The 16,549-nt window shown below is 39.2% G+C and overlaps 1 long non-coding RNA gene across 1 annotated transcript in view; it reads left to right on the top strand.

Annotated features, from left to right (window-relative positions):
* The first annotated feature begins 73 nt into the window (after window positions 1–73).
* LOC134759435 (uncharacterized) overlaps window positions 74–16,549 on the top strand; it is a 34,559-nt gene continuing 18,083 nt past the window's right edge. The window contains exon 1 of the long non-coding RNA XR_010135614.1: window positions 74–431. This is a non-coding gene — a long non-coding RNA (uncharacterized LOC134759435). The remainder of the gene's footprint in view (window positions 432–16,549) is intronic.

A 16,549-nucleotide genomic window follows, 5' to 3' on the forward strand; every position in this document is an offset into this window, starting at 1 on the left:
TTTTTTACTATAGTTTTGCAGAATGTCTTTAAATCTGGTAGGGAAATTTCCCTCATTGTGCCATTTCTTTGTCTGTTGGCTCTCAGTTCCATTCCTGCCCATTATTCCTCTTCTCTGAATTGCAGGAAATACAAAATGAACCTGCGGTTCTGGCTGTGGCAGCAGCAAGCAACTGCAGGAGACTGCCAGCTAACACAATAGCACCGTATTCATGGCAGCTGTGGCAGCAAATCCAACAGCATCAGCAACTTCTGCTTCTGCAAAAATATAGGCTCCTGGCTTCCTGAAAAGTGGTGATGACAATATTACGCAGGCAGTTTCAGCAGCCGGCTCTCCCTCGCCCCAGCTACCCCCTCAGCACTTATGGACTCTAGATAATACCAAGTTCCCTTTGCTCCTGCAGCCCTAAGGATGATAACAGCTTCTCACAGGTACTGTTCTCTAGGGAATAGCATTGTTCCCTTTTTGGCTCCTTCAACCTCTCAACACTTTTGTAACCACTTTGTTGTATTTGCTTCCCCTTGCTTGAAAACCTAGAAATGTGAATGTTTCTTTTCTTTTTTTTTTTTTTTCCATAGCTCCTGGGGTCCAAGTGGTTTTCAGTTACATGGATGAATCGTATATTGGTGAAGTCTGAGATTTTAGCATAACTGTCACCTGAGTAGTGTACGCTGCATCCAATATATAGTTTTTGGGGTTTTGTTTTGTTTTTGCTTGTTTGTTTGTTTGAGATGGAGTCTCTGTCGCCCATGCTGGAGTGCAATGGCATGATCTTGGCTCACCGCAACCTCCACCTCCTGGGTTAAAGTGATTCTCTTGCCTCAGCCTCCCAAGTAGTTGGGAATACAGGCGTGTGCCACCACATCTGGCTATTTTTTGTATTTTTAGTAGAGATGAGGTTTCACCATGTTGCCCAGGCTGGTCCTGAACTCCTGACCTCAGGTGATCTGCCCGCCTCAGCCTCCAAAAGTGCTGGAATTACAGCCATAAGCCAACGTGCCAGGCCCAATATATAGTTTTATCCTTCGCCACCTCTCACCCTCCCCTCTTCTGAATCTCCAAAGTGCATTATACCATTATGTATGCCTTTGTGTCCCCATAGCTTAGCTCCCACTTACAAGTAAGAACATAACGGTATTTGGTTTTCCATTCCTGAGTTACTTCACTTAGAATAATGCCCTCCTGCTCTATCTAAGTTACTGCAAAAGACATTATTTCATTCCTTTTTATGCCTGAGTAGTATTCCATGGTGTATATATACCACATTTTCTTTAGCCACTCATTGGTTGATGGGCACTTAGGTTGGTTCCATAACTTTGTAATTGTGCTGCAATAAACTAAATATATATATACAGGTGTCTTTTTGATATTATGACTTCAAGAAAGGTTAATGTTTCTTAACTGGACTCTAATAGATACATTCTTCTTAACTCTTCTTATTCAAGGTTGATTTTGATATTTGTGTGCATTTATTCTTCCACATAAATTTTAAATACATTTATTAAATGCAACAAAAGTGCAATTGAAAATTTATTGAGGCGAGTTGACATTTCATTCAAGAACATGAAACAGTTCTCCATTTTTTCATAATATAATCAAAACCATTTATTAATCTTCAAATTTTCTCCATAAAGTTTTTGAGTATTTTTGGTTGAATTAATTTCTAGAAATTTTCTATATGTGTTGTGAATAGTAACTTAGCTTTTCATTATATCTTATGCTTCGTTATTACTGATGCAGAAAAGTGCTATTAATTTTTGTAAGTTGTAGGGGAGGTGCCAAGATGGCCGAGTAGAAACAGCTCCAGTCTGCGGCTCCCACCAAGAAGAACGAAAGAGTGAGTGAATTCTGCATCTTCAGCTGAGGTACCCAGGTTCTCTCATTAGGACTGGCTAGGCAGTTGGCACGACCCACGGAGAGTGAGCAAAAGCAGGGTGGAGTGAGGGTCCACCCAGGAGCTGCATGGGGCAAAGGGAGCTCCTTCCCCCAGCCAAGGGAGGCAGTGAGTGATTGTGCTACCCCACCCAGGAAACCATGCTTTTCCCACAGATCTTTGCAACCCACAGATTAGGAGATCCCCTGGTGAGCCCACATCACCAGGGCCTTGGGTCCAAAGCGCAGAGCTGTGCAGACTCACAGCAACCGTTCAGGTCAGCAGCCACTTGGGCAGGCACTGAGATGCAGGAGTTTTGCATATTTTAGCTCCAGGAAATCCAGTGAGGCAGGAGATCTACCCACTCCTGTAGGAAAAGGGCTGAAGCCAGAGAGACAAGGGGCCTCACTCAGCAGGCTCCACTCTCACAGAACCCCACAAGCTAAGACCCACTGGCTTGGAATCCCTGCCAGTTAGGCTGGCAGGCTGGAAACTGCCTAAGACTACTGAGTTCCTGGCAGGGAGGGGTGACCACCATCACTGCAGCTCCAGTCAGCCATTTTCACCTGCAAGTGCCAGCGAGACAGGGCGGTTTGGACTGGGAGGAGTTCTCCATAGCACAGTACAGTGGCTGTGACAGATCATGGCCAGGCTGCTTTTTTAACTGGGACCCTGACCCATCCTTCCTCACCAGGCAGGGCCTCCCTATGCTAATTTCAGCATCTCCAGCCAGGGGGTTATAGACAGAACTCTGATCTCTCTGGGATGAGCCCCTAGTGGGAGGGGCACTGTGGTCTCCACAGATCAGCCATCTTAGTCTTTTCTGCCTGCTAGCTCTGAAGAGTTAGGGCAGCCCGGGTGAGGAAGTTTTCCCCCAGTGCAGCACACCTGTTTTGCCAAGAGGCAGCCAGACTGCTGATTTAAGCAGGGCCCTAATCCTGTTATTTCAGACTGGGTGAGACCTCCCAACAGGGGCCTCCAGACACCTCATACAGGAGCATTCCAGCTGGCATCAGGTTGTTGCCCCTCTGGGAAGGAGCTCCCAGAGGAAGGAACAGGCAGCCATCTTTGCTGTTCTGCAGCCTCCACTGGTGATACCTCCAGGTGCAGGTGGGACCCAGGTGAATAGGGTCTGCAGTGGACCCCCAGCAAACTGCAGCAGCCCTGGGGAAGCTGGGCCTGACTTCTAAAAGAAAAACAAACAGAAAGCAACAACAACAACAACAAAATCAATGAAAAAGACCCCACAGAAACCCCAGCCAAAAGTCAGCAGCCTCAAAGACTGAAGGTAGATAAACCCATGAAGATGAAAATCAATGCAAAAACACGGAAAACTCAAAAAGCCAGAGAGCCTCTTCTCCTCCAAATGATTGCAACACCTCTCCAGCAAGAGCACAGACCTGGGCTGAGGCTGAGATGAATAAACTGATGGAAGTAGGCTTAAGAAGGTGGGTAGTAAAAAACTTCACTGAGCTAAAGGAGTATGTTTTAATCCAATGTAAAGAAGCTAAGAACCATGATAAAACATTACAGGAGCTGTTAACCAGAATAGCCAGTTTATAGATGAACATAAATGACCTGATGGAGCTGAAAAACACAACACAAGAACTTCACAATGCAAACATAAGTATCAATAGATGAACAGACCAAGCAGAAGAAAATCAGAGCTTGAAGACTATCCTGCTGAAATAAGAGAGGCAGATAAGATTAGAGAAAAAAGAATAAAAAGAATGAACAAAACTTCTAAGAACTATGAGATTATGTAAAAAGACCAAACCTATGACTGACTGGGGTACCTAAAAGAGATGGGGAGAACAGGGCCAAGTTGGAAAACACACTTCAGGATACCATCCAGAGAGAACTTCCCCAACCTAGCAAGGCAGGCCAATATTCTATCAGGAAATCCAGAGATGCCCAGTAAGATACTCCATGAGAAGATCAACCCCAAGACACATAATCATCAGATTCGCCAAGGTCAAAATGAAGAAAAAGATTTTAAGGGCAGCAGAGAGAAAAGCCAGGTCACCTACAAAGGGAAGCCCATCAGACTAACAACAGACCTCTCAGCAGAAACCCTATAAGCCAGAAGAGATTGGGGGCCAATATTCAACATTCTTTGAAAAAAAAAATTTCCAACCCAGAATTTTATATCCAGCTAAACTAAGCTTCATAAGCAAAGGAGAAATCCAATCCTGTTCAGACAACCAAATGCTGAGGGAATTTGTCACCACTAGGCCTGCTTTGCAAGAGCTCCTGAAGGAAGTACTAAATATGGAAAGGAAAAACCATACCACCCACTACAAAAATGCAGACAAATGACACTATGAAGTAACTACATAAACAAGTCTGCAAAATAACCAGCTAGCATAATGATGACAGAATCAAATTCACTCATAACAATATTAACCTTAAATGTAAGTAGGCTAAACGCCCCCAATTAAAAGACACAAAATGGCAAACTAGATAAAGAGTCAAGACTCATTGGTGTGCTGTATTCCAGAGACCCATCTCACATGCAAAGACACACATAGATTCAAAATAAAGGGATGGAAGAAAATTTACCAAGCAAATAGAAAACAACAAAAAAAGCAGGAGTTGCAAATTTACTGTAATAGTCCATTCTCATGCTGCTAATAAAGGCATACCTGAGACTGGGTAATTTATTAGAAAATAAGTTTAATTGACCCACAGTTCAGCATGACAGAGGAGCCCTCAGGAAACTTACCATCATGGCAGAAGGGGAAGAGACATGTCCTTGTTCACATGGTGGCAGGAGAAAAAAAATGAGTGAAGACGGAAAAACCCCTTATAAAACCATCAGATCTCACTCACTATCACAAGAACACCAGCATGGGGGTAACCACCCCGATGATTCAATTACCTCCCACTGGATCCCTCCCACAACAGATGGGAATTATGGAAACTACAATTCAAGATGACGTTTGGGTGGGGACACAGCCAAATTATATCCCTTAGTTTCTGACAAAACAGACTTTAAACCAACAAAGATCAAAAAGGATAAAGAAGTGCATTACATAATGGTAAAAGGTTCAATTCAAGAAGAAGAGCTAACTATCCTAAGTATATATGCATTCAATACAGGAGCACCCAGATTCATACAAGAAGTTCTTCGAGACATACAAAGAGACTTAGACTCCCACACAATAATAGTGGGAGACTTTAACACCCCACTGTCAATAGTAGACAGATCATTGACACAGAAAATTAACAAAGTATTCAGGACTTGAACTCAGCTCTGGATCAAGTCGTCCTAATAGATACCTACAGAACTCTCTCTCTACACACACACACACACACATACACACACATACACACACACCCAAAAAAAAAAAACCAGAATATACATTTTTCTAAGACACCTCATGACACTTACTCTAAAATTGATCACATAACTGGCAGTAAAACACTCCTCAGCAAATGCAAAAGAACTGAAATAATAATAAACAGTCTCTCAAACCACAGCACAATCAAATTAGAACTCAAGATTGAGAAATTCACTCAAAACCACACAACTACATGGAAATTGAACAATCTGCTCCTGAATGACTCGTGGGTAAATAATGAAATTAAGGCAGAAATCAAGAAGTTCTTTGAAACTAATGAGAAAAAAGACACAATGTACCGGAACCTCTGGGACACAGCTAAAGCAGTGTTATGGGGGGAATTTATAGCACTAAATGCTGACATCAAAAAGATAGAAAGATCTCAAATAAACATCTTAACATCACAACTAAAAAAACTAGAGAACCAAGAGCAAAGAAACCCCAAAGCTAGCAGAAGACAAGAAATAACCAAGCTTAGAGTAGAATTTAAGAAGATAGAGACACAAAAACTTTTCAAAAGTCAACAAGTCCAGGAGCTGGTTTTGCAAAAATAATAATAATAATAATAAAATAGAATGATAGCTAGACTAATAAGAAAAGAGAGAAGAATCAAATAGACACAATAAAAAATGTTAAAGGGAATATCACCACTGATCCCACAGAAATATAAAGAATCATCAGAGAATACTATAAACACCTCTATGCAAAAACACTAGAAAATCTAGAAGAAATGCATAAATTCCTGGACACATACACTCTCCCAAGACTGAACCAGGAAGAAGCTGAATCCCTGAATAGATTAATAACAAGTTCTGAAATTGAGGCAGTAATTAATAGACTACCAACCAAAAAAAGCCCAGGACCAGATGGATTTACAGCTGAATTCTACCAGAGGTAAAAAGAGGAGCTGGTACCATTTCTTCTGAAACTATTCCAAACAATTAAAAAGGAGCGAGTCCTCCTTAATTCATTTTATGAGGCCAGCACCATCCTGATACTGAAACCTGGCAGAGATACAACAAAAAAAGAAAACTTTAGGCCAATATCCCTGATAAACATTGATATCAAAATCCTGAAATACTGGCAAACTGAATCCAGCAGCACATCAAAAAGCTTATCCACAATGATCAAGTAGGTTTTATCCCCAGGATGCAATGCTGGTTCAACATACACAAATAAATAAAAGTAATTCATCACATAAACAGAACTAAAGACAAAAACCACATTATTATCTCAATAGATGCAGAAAAGGCCTTTAAAAAAACTCAACATTGCTTCATGTTAAAAACTCTCAATAAACTAGGTATTGAAAGAACATACCTCAAAATAATAAAAGCCATTTATGACAAACTCACAGCCAATATCATACCAAATGGGCAAAAGCTGGAAGCATTCCCCTTGAAAACTGGCAAAAGACAAGGATGCCCTCTCTCACCACTCGTATTCAACGTAGTATTGGAAGTTCTGGCCAGGGCAATCAGGCAAGAGAAATAAAGAGTATTCAAATAGGAAGAGAGGAAGTCAAATTGCCTTTGCAGATGACATGATTCTATATCTAGAAAACCCCACTGTTTCAGCCTAAAAGCTTCTTAAGCTGAAAAGCAATTTCAGCGGTCTCAGGATACAAAATCAATGTGCAAAAATCACAAGCATTCCTATATACCAACAACAGAGAAGCAGAGAGCCAACATCACTGATTGTTAGAGAAATGCTAATCAAAACTACAATGAGATACCATATCATGCCAGTCAGAATGGCGATTATTAAAAAGTCAAGAAACAACAAATGCTGAAGAGGTTGCAAAGAAATAGGAACACTTTTACACTGTTGGTGGAAATGTAAATTAGTTCAACCATTGTGGAAGACAGTGTGGCAATTCCTCAAATATCTAGAACCAAAAATACCATTTGACACAGCAATCCCATTACTGGCTCTATACCCAAAGGAATATAAGTCATTCTATTATAAAGATACATGCACGCATATGTTCATTGCAGCACTATTCACAATAGCAAAGACATGGAATCAACCCAAATGCCCATCAATGATAGACTGGATAAAGAAAATGTGGAACATATACACCATGAAATACTACGCAGCCATAAAAAGGAATGAGATCATGTTCTCTTCAAGGACGTGAATGCAGCTGGAAGCCATTATCCTCAGCAAACTAATATAGGAACAGAAAACCAAACACTACATGCTGTCACTTATAAGTGGGAGCTGAACAATGAGAACATATGGGCTCAGGGAGGGGAACAACACACACTGGTGCCTGTCAGGGGTTGGGGGGCTGGGGGAGGGAGATCATTAGGAAAAATGCCTAATGCATGCTGGGCTTAAGCCCAGGTGATGGGTTGGTAGGTGCAGCAAACCACCACGGCAGATGTTTACCTATGTAAAAAACCTGCACGTCCTGCACATGTATCCCAGAATTTAAAATAAAAATAAAGTAAAATTTCAAAAAATATTGTAAGTTGATTTTATACCCAGTGTAAGTATTTGTCAGGGTTCTCTAAAGGGACAGAACTAATGGGTATATATATATATACACACACATATATATGTATATATATATATGTGTGTGTATATATATATATGTATATATATAATGGGTATATATATATGTATATATTTAAAGGGGAGTTTATTAAGTATTAACTCACATGATCACAAGGTCCCACAATAGGCTGTCTGCAAGCTGAGGAGCAAGGAGAGCCAGTCTGAGTCCCAAAACTGAAGAACTTGGAGTCTGATATGTGAGGGCAGGAAGCATCCAGCACAGGGGAATGATGTAGGCTGGGAGGCTAAGCCAATCTACTCTCTTCACATTTTTCTGCCTGCTTTACATTCTAGCTGTGCTGGCAGCTGATTAGATGGTGCCTACCCAGAATAAGGGTGGGTCTGCCTTTCCCAGCCCACTGACTCAAATGTTAATCTCTTTTGGCAACACCCTCAGACACAACCAGGATCAATACTTTGCATTCTTCAATCCAATCAAGTTGATACTCAGTATTAACCATCACAACCAGCAACCTTTCTGTGGATTCTCCTTATTTTCCCATATAAATGCTATATCATCTGCAAACTATTTGATCAGAACACCATTTCTTTTTCTTTTCTAAAATCATTGAAAAAAGCCACCTTTCCTTAGGGTTTGTGTATTTTCAAAGTTATTTTCCTTCATTATGCTGAAAAATTATATTGTAGTATTTTTGTATCCAGTGTTGCTGTTGACAATTCTGAATTGAATCTGATTTGTGTTTCTATGTAAATGCCTATTCCTTCTCTCTGAAAGCATTTGAAATTTTCCCTTCATCTCATGTTCTTTAATCTCACCAAACTGTGAGTAAGTGTAGGTTCTGCCTCATGTCTCCTGTTTTGCACTCTATGCACCCCTTCAATTTCACTTATTTCATTTTCTTTTTTGTTATTTTTATTTTGGGGAGTACATACTAGGTGTATATAGTTATGGGGTACCTGAGACATTTTGATACAGACATGCAACTTACAATAATCACATCAGGTTAAATGTAATATCCATCACCTTAAGCAATTACCCTTTGTGTTGCAAACAATCCAATTATACTGTTTTTGTTATTTTTAAATATAAAATTAATTTTTTTTTAGATGGAGTCTTGCTCTGTCACCCAGGATGGAGTGAAGTGGCGCAATCTCAGCTCACTGCAGCCTCCGCCTCTGGGTTCAAGTAATTCTCCTGCCTCAGCCTCCCAAGTAGCTGGGATTTCAGGTGTCCACCAACACCATGCCTGGCTTCTTTTTTTTTTTTTTTTTTTTTTGTATTTTTCGTAGAGACAGGGTTTCACCATGTTTGTCAGGCTCGAACTCCTGACCTCAAGTGATCCACCCACCTCAGCCTCCCAAAGTGCTGGGATTACAGGCGTGAGCCACCACACCCGGCCACATTATTTTTTTCTATATTCATCCTGATATGCTATCAAATAGTGGGTCTTATTCATTCTTTCTATTTTTTGTACCATTAACTATCTTCACTTCCTCCACACCCACCTCCTGCCCCACTACCCTTCCCAGCTTCTGGTAACCATTCTTCTACTCTCTATCTCCATGAGTTCAATTGTTTTAATTTTTAGTTTCCACAAACAAATGAGAATATGTGAAGTTTGTCTTTCCATGCCTGGCTTATTTCACTTAACATAGTGACCTCCAGTTCCACCCATGTTGTTGCAAGTGACAGGATCTCATTCTTTGTATGGCTGAATAGTACTCCATTGTGTATAGGCATCACATTTTCTTTAGCCATTCATCTGTCGATGGACACTTAGGTAGCTTCCAAATCCTGGCTATTGTGAACGGTGCTTCAATAAACACGAGGGTGCAGGTATCTATTCAATATACTGATTTCCTTTCTTTTGGATATATTCCTAGGAGTTGACCCAGTTATGCTTGGATTAGGAGACTTAAGGCAGTTCCTATTATTCTCATGTGCTGAATAATAAATATAATGTTCCGATGTCTTTATGATTAGTTGAGAATAATCAGCAATTTATGAACATAGGTATGAGGGTAAAATGGATCATATAGTAGCTCTACTTTTAGTTTTTTGAGGGACCACCAAACTCCATAGTGGTTGTACATTCCCATGAACAGTGTACAAGGGTTCCCTTTTCCCAATATCCTCACCAGCATTTGTTATTGTCTAACTTTTGGATAAAAGTCGTTTAAACAGAATGGGATGATATCTCATTGTAGTTTTGATTTGCATTTCTCTGGTGATCAGTGATGTTGAGCACCTTTCATATGTCTGTTTCCCATTTGCATGTCTTATTTTTGAGAAATGGCTATTCAGATGTTTTATCCATTTTTAGATTATTATGTTTTTCCTTTAAAGTTGTTTGACCTCTTTGTATATTCTGGTTATTAATCCCTTGTCAGATGGGTAGTTTGCAAATATTTTCTCCCATTCTGTGGGTTGTCTCTTCACTTTGCTGATTGTGTGCTTTGCTGTCCAGAAGATTTTTAACTTGATATAATCCCATTTCTCCATTTTTTTTTTTTTGTTTTGATTGCCTATGCTTGAGGGGTATTACTCAAGAAATATTTCCTCAATACGATGTCCTGGAGAGTTTCTCCAGTGTTTTCTTGTAGCAGTTTTACAGTTTCAGGTATTAGATTTAGGTCTTTAATCCATTTTTATTTGATTTTTGCATATGGCAAGAGATGGGGGTCTACTTTCATTTTTCTGCATATGGATATCCAGTTTCCACAAGACCATGTATTGAAAGACTGTCTTTTCCCCATTGTATGGTTCTTGACACCTTTATTAATAATGAGGTCGCTGTAGGTATGTGGATTTGTTTCTGGGTTCTCTATTCTGTTCCATTGGTGTATGTGTCTGTTTTTATACCAGTACCTTGCTGTTTTGGTGACTGTAGCTCTATAGTATAATTTGAAGTCAGGTAATGTGATTGCTCCAGTTTTGTTCTTTTTGTGCATGATAGCTTTGAATATTCTGGATCTTTTGTTGTTCTGTATAAATTTTAGGATTTTTTTATTTCTGTGAAGAACATCATTGATATTTTGATACAAATTGCATTGAATCTTTAGATTGTTTTGGTAGCATGGGCATTTTAAAAATATTGATTCCTGCAATCCATGAACATGAAATATCTTTCTGGCTTTTGGTGTCTTCTTCAATTTCTTTCATTGGTGTTTTATAGTTTTTATTGTAGAAATCTTTCACTTCTTTTGTTAATTCATAGGTATTTAATGTTTTCTGTGACCATTGTAAATAGGATTTCTTTCTCGGTTTCTTTTTCATATTGTTCATTGTTGACATATAGCAATGCTACTGATTATTGTGTGTTGGTTTTTTTATCCTGTAACTTCACGGAATTTTTTTTATCAGTCCTAACAGGTTTTTGATGGAGTCTTTAGGTTTTCCAAGTATAGGATTGTATAATCTGCAAACAAAGATAATTTGACTTCTTCCTTTCCAATCTGGATGTCCTTTATTTCTTTCTCTTGTCTGATTGCTCTAGTTAGGACTTCCAGTACTATGTTGAATTATGGTGGTGAAAGTGAGCATCCTTGTCATGTTTCTGTACTTAGAGGAAAGGCTTTCAGTTTTTCCCTATTCAATATGATATTAGCTGTGGGTCTGTCATACATAGCTTTTATTACGTTGAGGTGTGTTCCTTAGATACCCAGTTTCTTTAGGGTTTTGTCATGAAAGGATGTTGAATTTTGTCAAATGCTTTTTCAGCATCAATTGAAATATCATCTGGTTTTTGTCCTTCATACTGTTGATGTGATGTACCACATTGATTGATTTATGTATGTTGAATTATCCTTGCATCCCAGGGATAAATCCCACTTGGTTATCAATGATATTTCTAACGTGTTGGTGAATTCAGTTTGCTAGTATTTTGTTGGAGATTTTTCCATCAATATTCAACAGAGATGTTGCCCAGGAGTTTTCTGTTTTTGATGTGTCTTTGTCTGGTTGGGTAATGCTAACTAAAAATACAAAAATTAGCTGGGCATGGTGGCAGGAGCCTGTAGTTCCAGATACTTGGGACGCTGAGGTGGGAGAACGGCTTGAACTTAGGAGCGGAGGTTGCAGTGAGCTGAGATCACACCACTGCACTTGAACCTGGGAGTCAGAGTGAGATTTTATCTCAAAAAAAAAAAAAAAAAAGGATTGGTGAGCCTGACAAGAGAACATTTGAAATTATCCAATCAAAGAAAGAAACGGGGGAAAAAAATAAAGAAAGAAAAACAGTGAAGCAGACCGGTGGAAATTATGGGACACCATAAACTTGACAAATCTTGACATAATAGGAGTTCCTGGAGAAGAGAGAAAAAATTTACAAAGCATATTTAAGAAAATAATGGATGAAAGTTTCCCAAATCTGATGAAAGGGGATATCATTCAGGTATAGGAAACTTGGAGATCACCATCAAATTCTACCCAAAGAGGAGAATCATAATAAGACATATCATAATCAAATTATCAAAACTTAAAGGAAAAGAAAGAATACTTAAAGCAGCAACAGATGAGAGACATATTACATTCAAGAGTGCCCCAATATGGATTTCAGTATATTTTTCAGCGGAAACCCTGCAGACCAGAAAAGAGTAGAATGATATATTCAAAGTGCTGAAGGAGAAAGGCTGCTAATCAAGAATACTTTACCTGACAAATCTGTCCTTCAAAAATAAGGGAAAAATTAAAACTTCCCCAGACAAACACAAAATGAGAGAATTCTTCACCACTAGGCTTACTTTACAGGAATTACTAATGGGAGTTCTTTAAGCTAAAATGAACAGCCACTAACTAAAAACAAAAAAAAAAAGTAAAAAACCCAGTGCTATAAGTAATAGAGCCATACTCAGAATTCTCTCACACTATAAAGGTGATGTGTAAAGCAATTTTAGTCCTACCATGAACGTTAAGAGACAAAACTATTAAAAATAATTGTACCTATAAAAATATTTTAAGGGATTAAAAATTACCAAAAAAAGTAAATTTTGATATCAAAATCATAAAAGGTGTGTGAACGGAATGAAAATGTAGAGATTTTGCATGTGATTAAAGTTAAGTTGTTATTGCCCTAAGGTTGCTTGCTATAAGGATAAGATATTTTGTGTAAGCTGCATGGTAATCACAAAGCAAAAAACTGTAATAGTTGCATGACATACAAAAAGAAAGTATTCAAAGCATACCACAACATCAAACCACAAAGGAAGACACCAAGAAAAGAAGAAAGAACCAAAAGACCTACAAAACAATCAGAAAACAATACTAAAATGATAGTAGCAAGTTAACTGTCAATAATTACCTTGAATGTAAATGGATTAAATTATCCAATAAAAAGGCATACAGTGGCTGAATGGATTGAAAAAACAAGATTCAACTATATGCATATAAGAGATTCACAGTGCTAGTATGGACGTACATAGATGGAAAGAGAATGAACGGAAAAAGGTATTCCACACAAAATGGAAATGAAGGAGAGTAAGGATAGCTATATGTAGACAAAATAAACATTAAGTCAAAAACTAGTTTTTAAAAAAGACACTCTCCTTATCTGGTAATAATAATTAATTAATTAGTTAAAAAGACAGAGGTCATTACATAATGATAAATGAATTCATTCACCAAGAGGATATATAAGTTGTAAATATATACAAACCCAACATCTGAGCACCTAAATACATAAAGCAATTATTAAATGATCTGAAGGGAGAGATCAACGGCAATACTATACTAGTATTGCATTTTCAACAATGAACAGATCATTTAGACAGAAAATCAATAATGAAACAACTGACTTGAATTACACTTTACACTAAATGGGCCTAACAGACATACAGAACATTCCACCTAATAGCAGCAGAATACACATTCTTCTCAAGCACACACAGAAAATTCTTCAGTATGAAAATATGTTAGTCCACAAAACAAACTTTACCAAATTTAAGAGAATTTATACTATACCAAGAGAACTATACCAAGCATCTTTTCAGACCACAACAACAATAAAATAGAAATCAATCACGGAAGAAATATGGAAACACAACTATGTGGATATTAAACAACATGCTCCTGAACAACCAAAGGATCTCAAAAGAAATTAAAAAATAAATAAATAAAAATACCTCGACACAAAAATGGAAACACAATGTATCAAAACTTATGAGATTCAGCAGAAACAGTCTTAAGAAAAAGATATATAATGATAAATGCTTGCATTTAAGAATAATCCAGATAAACAATCAAATGTTACACCCCAAGGAAGTACAGAAAGAAGAAGTAAGCCCAAAGGTAGTGCAAGTATATAACAAAGATCAAAGCAGAAATAAATGAAGTAGAGACTACAAAAACAATAGAAAAAAACACACAAGACTAAGAGATGGCTTTTTGGTTTTTGTTTTTTGAGATGGAGTCTCGCTATGTTGCCCAGGCTGGAGTGCAGTGGTGCCATCTCTGCTCACTGCAAACTCCACCTCCCGGGTTCAAGCGATTCTCCTGCCTCAGCCTCTTGAGCAGCTGGGACTACAGGCATGTGCCACCACTCCCGGCTAATTTTTTGTATTTTTAGTAGAGACGGGGTTTCACCGTGTTAGCCAGGATGGTCTTGATCTCCTGACCTCGTGATCGGCCTGCCTTGGCCTCCCAAAGTGCTGGGATTACAGGCATGAGCCACTGTGCCTGGCCTAAGAAATGGTTTTATAAAAAGATACATAATTTCAGCAGATTAAGAAAATCACTAGACTAACCAGGAAAAAAAGAAAAATTCAAATAAATAAGATAAGAAATGAAAGAGACACTGTAACCGATGCTACAGAAATACTAAGAATCATAAGAAACTGCTATGAACAAACATATGCCAACAAATGGGATAATCCAGAAGAAATAAACAAATTCCTAGACAAATACAACCTACCAAGACCAAATCCAGAAAAAATAGAAAATGTGAACAAATAAAGTAAAAAGTAAGATGTAAGGGTAAGAAGATCAAATTAGTAATAATAAAAACATTTCATAAAAGCAAATTTCAAGACCAGAGAGTTTTGCCACTGAATTTTACCAAATATTTAAAGAACTAACATCAGAACTAACATGTTCTCACACTTGTCCAAAAAATCAAAGTGGAGAGAATACTTCCAAATTAACTTTATGAGGCCAGCATTACCCTGATACAAAATCCAGACAAGGACACTAGGAGAAAGGAAAATTACAGAAAATATCCCTGATGAATGCATATGCAAAAATTCTCAACCAAATATTAGCAAACTGAATTCAAGAAAACATTAAAAGAATTATTCACCATGATTAGGAGGAGGTTCCAAGATGGCAGAATAGGAACAGCTCCAGTCTACAGCACCCCCATGAGTGACGCAAAAGACAGGTGATTTCTGCATTTCCAACTGAGGTACCAGGTTCATCTCACTGGGGCTTGTCTGACAGTGGGTGCAGGACAGTGGGTGCAGCCCACAGAGCATGAGCCAAAGCAGGGTGAGGCATTGCCTCACCCAGGAAGTGCAAGGGATCGGGGAATTCCCTTTCCTAGCCAAGGGAAGCCGTGAGAGACGGTACCTGGAAAATCAGGTCACTCCCACCCTAATACTGCGTACTGCGCTTTTCCAATGGTCTTAGCAAATGGCACACCAGGAGATTATATCCTGCGCCTGGCTCGGAGGGTCCTACGCCTACGGAGCCTCGCTCACTGCCAGCACAGCAGTCTGAGATTGAACTGCAAGGTGGCAGCGAGGCTGGGGGAGGGGTGCCCGCCATTGTTGAGCCTTGAATAGGTAAACAAAGCAGCCGGGAAGCTCGAACTGGGTGGAGCCCACCGCAGCTCAAGGAGGCCTGCCTGTGTCTGTAGACTCCACCTCTGGGGGCAGGGCATAGCTGAACAAAAGGTAGCAGAAACTTCTGCAGACTTAAACGTCCCTGTCTGACAGCTTTGAAGGGAGCAGTGGTTCTCCCAGCACGGAGTTTGAGATCTGAGAATGGACAGACTGCCTCCTCAAGTGGGTCCCCCAGAGTAGCCTAACTAGGAGGCACCTCCCAGTAGGAGCCGACTGACACTGCATACGGCCAGATGCCCCTCTGAGACAAAGCTTTCAGAGGAAAGATCAGGCAGCAACATTCGCCATTCTGCAATATTCACTGTTCTGCAGCCTCCACTGGTGGTGATACCTAGGCAAACAGGGTCTCGAGTGGACCTCCAGCAAACTCCAACAGACCTGCAGTTGAGGGTCCTAACTGTTACAAGGAAAACTAAAAAACAGATAGGACATCCACACCAAAGCCCCATCTGTACGTCACCATCATCAAAGACCAAAGGTAGATAAAACCACAAAGATGGGGAGAAACCAGAGCAGAAAAGCTGAAAATTCTAAAAATTAGGCACCTCTTCTCCTGCAAAGGAACGCAGCTCCTCGCCAGCAATGGAACAAAACTGGACGGAGAATGACTTTGACAAGTAGAGAGAAGAAAGCTTCAGATGATCAGTAATAACAAACTTCTCCAAGCTAAAGGGTTCTCCAAGAACCCATTGCAAAGAAGCTAAAAACCTTGAAAAAAGATTAGACGAATGGCTAACTAGAATAAACAGCATAGAGAAGACCTTAAATGACCTGATGGAGCTGAAAACCATGGCACGAGAACTATGTGACACATGCACAAGCTTCAGTAGCTGATTTGATCAAGTGGAAGAAAGGGTATCAGTGATTGAAGATCAAATGAATGAAATGAAGTGAGAAGAGAAGTTTAGAGAAAAAAGAGTAAAAAGAAATGAACAAAGCCTACAAGAAATATGGGACTATGTGGAAAGACCAA

Source organism: Pongo abelii, chromosome 9 (assembly GCF_028885655.2).
Source record: "Pongo abelii isolate AG06213 chromosome 9, NHGRI_mPonAbe1-v2.0_pri, whole genome shotgun sequence".
In the NCBI taxonomy this organism is placed as follows: Eukaryota; Metazoa; Chordata; class Mammalia; order Primates; family Hominidae; genus Pongo; species Pongo abelii.